The 5,000-nt window shown below is 49.0% G+C and overlaps 1 long non-coding RNA gene across 1 annotated transcript in view; it reads left to right on the top strand.

Moving 5' to 3' along the window:
* The first annotated feature begins 2,985 nt into the window (after positions 1-2,985).
* LOC112495075 overlaps positions 2,986-5,000 on the top strand; it is an 85,832-nt gene continuing 83,817 nt past the window's right edge. The window contains exons 1-2 of the long non-coding RNA XR_003061267.1: positions 2,986-3,163; positions 3,255-3,562. This is a non-coding gene — a long non-coding RNA (uncharacterized LOC112495075). The remainder of the gene's footprint in view (positions 3,164-3,254; positions 3,563-5,000) is intronic.

Below are 5,000 nucleotides of genomic sequence, written 5' to 3'. Positions count from 1 at the left end.
CGATACCAGGTAATATTCAAGATACACACCAACCACTCGGTATATATACTGTATGAGAATTCCCTAGTAAAAAATTCCCTAGCCAAAAATTTAAACACCGATACCAACAACAAAGTCAATTTCACATGGACGACGTTTGCAGAACTTTCGGTGACGGATAACGAGTGTTCATCAGGGTCAGGAGCAGTGGGTGGTCGGACACCTAGAACAGGGAGTAACGTTTAAGGTAGTTTTACATTTAAAAAAAAGTTACTAAGGTATAGAGACTAATGGACCAGACGGCAGATGCTGAGAATGTTCTTCAGGGTGTATCAGGATATCGTCGACCATGGAACCGGAGTGATAGAAGGTAGAGGGGAAAAAGGGGGTCTGTGGTGGTTTGCTCGGAGGGGTCAGGCGGGGTCCAGGGGGTCGCGTCGAGCCGAGTGTAAGCGCAATGCAGCGCAGAAACCGGTCGCTCCATGTCCACTTCATAAGAGATACGCCGCATGCCGCAGATACGCGGATACTTTTATTTTAACCGTAATGCGCTAATGAATTGATACAGCGCTGAGAAGCTCCTTGGGTTCCCTGGTGCCCCTTCACTCCGTCCCTATCTCTTTGCTCACTCGGCGCTCCTCCATTTTTGTTCGCTACTTTTACTTTTATTTAATCTCCCACACCGCCCCAATCCCTCCGGAAAGACCAATATACAGCTGTCTCTGCCCTATGGGAGTATCAAATGATTGTTATTGTTATTGCATTTAATGTGTATCATTATAGTATACATCTACCAACGTAATAAATATCTCGAAGTATCATAGTTTCGAGTTTCCAGTACACCAAGTGGAATGTCGCGACGGGTCCTAGGGCCGAGCGTCGGGACGCTCGTTAAACGTTAAGGCTTAAGCTAGGATACGGTATTCGCTCCTGGGATGAAATTATACAAGGGGAGATGCCTGAGCTCTGGTTCCTGGTGGATGAAGAGGCTGCAGCCGTAAGGGGATGAAGGCTAAGAACGAACGGTGGTTGGGAATCGTGTGTGCCTGAGGTAGACGGAAGTGGGACCTGTAGTTGGATATCCGGTACCGGTGGCACTGAGTAACCAAGGGTAATTCGTTGGGGCGATACGGCCCTGGATTCCTTCTAGAAGGAAACGTCTCGGGATCGATACCTGATAAATTGATCCCAATCGGCACTAATGTCAGGAATAAAAGGTTTTAACGATGCGTAATCGTACGACCAAATCCAGATGGTGGGTAAGAAGAGTTGGCTGGACCAGGAGCCACCGGTTTTCTAAGATCGCTCGCAGTAGTTTCCAATCATTTATGAGAGAGACTGGAGTGATGTGTGGACGGGTAAGAGAGTCAAAGGGTGAGAGAGAGAGAGAGAGAGAGAGAGAGAAGATCATGGACCAATACCCAGAGTCTCCAAGAGCTCTCACTTTGTTATCTAAATCGCTGTACATCAGCCGGCATAATATTATCGTAAATAGCGTCGATATATTTGAGCCGAACACGTTTAATTGACTATTTGAATAATTATTAAGCGGTCATCGACGTGAATACAGACGGAGGGACTATTAAGCCTGAAGAGACAAGACCCGGAGACAGAGACCGGACCCAGTGGACCAGCCATGTAAGTCCAGGACCACATGCTACGGATATCGTAAGAGGCAACGAGGACCGAGGGAGAACGAAGTGGAGCGAAGTGGAACGGTTGGCCGCGTGAGAAGCCGCGTGCCATAGGAAAGAAGGAAAGAAAAAGAAAAAAGAGGAGAATCAGAAGGAAAAGAGGCAAGAGGTTTACCTATAGGCATAATAGCATTGCCGGAGGCTGGTAATGAATTCGTCTAATGGGTCGTAAAGAATGCGATCTTATGGGGCGTACCGGGATAAAATAAAACACCGGAGAGGCTACCGATTTTAAAAGTGGCGCTTAAACTAACCCTGGGCCTTTAAAGCAGCAGGCCTGTACCATAAGTATGCACTACCTTGAGCCAGGTAGTCTAGCGCGTCGCGGGAGAACCGATCTGTCTGATATCAAGTGTAGTTTAAGGAGGTCGACCGGCTTCTGGATAAGAAGTAATACTCATCCTCGAGGACACTGGGTAGATATCTGATATGGGCATGCGCTTTTCCCAAGTGCATCCGATATCTATAACGTGTACACACACGTGCCCATCCGTCCTCTGGACGTCCCTAAAGATCTCTCCAGGTACTGCGCCAACTTCAGGAACACAAATCTCCTGATGCACCCGCGACTGCTTGTCCTTGCGTCCTTTTCTCGTCCTTCTACGCCAAACTGAGCGAACGGGGGTTCGCACCGTGGACGAGGACCAGGTCGACTCCTCTCTGGGAGCCAGGACAATCCGGGTAAGGGCAGTCCGTCTTGGACACGTCCGGGCGTTCCTGTTCTTTATGTGCTACCAAAAGAGCTATGGGACGCCTAGTCACTATCTATACCAGCAGTCCGTCTCCCAATGTACCTTCGCGTATGTGCACATACGTCCAATGGCCAGTCTGTATATCTATACAGTAACGTTCACCGGCTTCCCAGCATCCGACTGGACCACGATCACATAACGAACCCAGTGGCCAACTGGAAGGCCAGTCTGCCAGCGGTGAGGCAGTCGGGAGCAGTGAGGCCAACTTCAAGGTATTAGAGCCACCAGAAACCCCAAAGATCTGAAGATAGGCAAGATTTGTGGGGGTCCAGGTCGCCGATAACTGCTGTCCGTAGCGAGCGCTCACGTACCTACTTCATGGCTGGACCATCGATGACATCGAAGCTTAATCCGATCGGACCGGGCTACGGTACAAATGCCTACTAGAAAAAAGGACGGAAGCGCCATGGCCATGGTGCCGGTCAACCGGAACCGGGTTACACATATTTTCAAGTTATTTCTTTATTTTTCCTTTTTCTTTAATTTCACGAAATTACACCGCTTTCAGGTTTTACTGGGTACCCTCGATGAGCGCACTACACGCGTAGTACCTACTCGTGAGTATGATGAAGATGTCAGTTGGCCGCGGACGCGTGGGAGAGCCAGCTGGAGATCCTGGCGCTCGCTAGGTGGGTGTTTGCACCTTCGTGTTGCTCAGTGCCAACGACAACATCGCCAATGGAGATACAACCGCTGATGGATATTCTACCTTTCGTCTTATTTATGTTTTGAACCCAGGTAGACGATCCTGTGGTATACTTACACCTTTACTATACGTATATACATTTATGCATAGCTATATACTGTGACGTGATTTTTCGATTCACAGGCACAAGGCGACTCCGGCTACCGGCTCAGATAACGTACTCGATTTTTGGTTCCCTTCGGGTCGCCACCCTGGTCAGAAGCTTCGCTCTCGGGTTGCTTCGTATAGTTACGCCAATGCTCTAGAAAGATTTCGTATTGTTCAGTTGAGGTCGAGGTGCTCGAATCTGCCGTGGGGAGATAGTCTCGAAGTACCGAGTTGCCCGGCAGAGGAGACGACCCGACGGAGACGTCTCCACCGACCAGCAATGCCCACCCGAGTATCTCCTGGATGCAGTTCTCGGCCTTCACGGATCAGCTGCACCAGTTCCGGTGAGTCTCCCAATTTATTAATTGGTGAAGGAATTTCGATTTGATCCTTCCGATTCGTTTCTGCGACCCCAGAGATGAAAAGCTACATTGAGTTTCTCGATTTTACGCGTCCCCAAAAATCTACAGGATCCATTAAGTTATCGCCTTATCTGATAAGTTCCGTCAGACCTCGTTTTGGTGGGGTTGGACCTGGTCCGCCCCAGCTGCCAGGTCATACCGGCTCATCAGTTCCCGGTGAAAAAAGAATTGGCTGGCGGCCGCCTGGCTTGCGGATGCATGAGCGAAGGGTGGACGGCCGAAGGTAACGTACCAGGTTAGTTCTCGGATTTTTCGTTACCGGTGTCGAGTTAAGAAAATACGTTACAATATATATACATAGAGATTGACAAAAGTTGTTCTCCTACCAAAAAGCCAGCAGGAGCAAGTGGCGCCTACATATATTGTCAAATTTAACCGAGAGCGAATCATCACCGCCGTTATAAACGTCCGGGTCATTTATGCTCGCGTAAAGATATCGCAGCCAGTGACTAACAAGGTATTTTGCCTGTCGGCGGCGCCTCGTCCGATATTCGGGTTACCATAACATCGTAAATCCCACGTATCCAAGCACCGCCTAGGATTCGTAGCATTTCGGATAGATCGGATCAAAGCATCGATACTTTGTTGCCGTATCGATCGAGATCGTTAAATACCGACAATGCTTACTGCTTTACTTCTACGAAAGATTCAAAGGAGATCTCCGGTACCACCGACAACTTAAACTCGGACTCATCCTGATCGCGCGAAGCTTGGCTCATTATAAATAAATAGCTAGACAGCCGTCATTCCTCCGCCATTAAATATTTGCCTTGGCATTTATTACAAATATGCTTAAATCACGTGGTCGAGCAGCGCCGTATAAACAGGAGAGGTTACGCGGATCTGACTGGTGGCGCCACCTGCGAGAAAAATCCGTTTTTCGTATATTAATTTTTTTTTTTTTTTTCATCTTCCGTCACTCGTACGTCCAAGGTCCTTAGGCATATTTGGGTATTCGTTTCCTCCTAACCTTCGTCCCTGCCACTCGTTGGCCCGGTCGCTGCGTGAGCAAAACGTGACGTGTCTCCGTGAAGCTTCGCGAAGCACTGACGGCTCACTGCCGGTGCAACGGATACATCTGTTGCGTGGAACTTACACGTCGACGAGCACGTTACACCAGAGGCAGAGGTACCCTCCTCGGAGGGCGCCCCTGACAGAGTTACGAGACATGCGCACACAAACAACTCGCGGCTCTCCTCCTTTATTTGGGCAGCCGCTGTGATATGCTGCGGCTATGTCATGCCGTGGCTACGTAACGTTGCCGTGCGCCATCTAGAAAATACATACAATCCTTAATATCCGGCAGTCAGTTTTCTATCGGTCTCAGCCCATATATTTTCTTGTTGCGTTGGTACTGACT

Source organism: Cephus cinctus, unplaced genomic scaffold (assembly GCF_000341935.2).
Source record: "Cephus cinctus unplaced genomic scaffold, Ccin1 Ccin1_scaffold1184, whole genome shotgun sequence".
NCBI lineage: Eukaryota > Metazoa > Arthropoda > Insecta > Hymenoptera > Cephidae > Cephus > Cephus cinctus.
The sequence above is the reverse complement of the archived record's forward strand: the minus strand, read 5'-3'. Positions and strand labels throughout refer to the sequence as shown.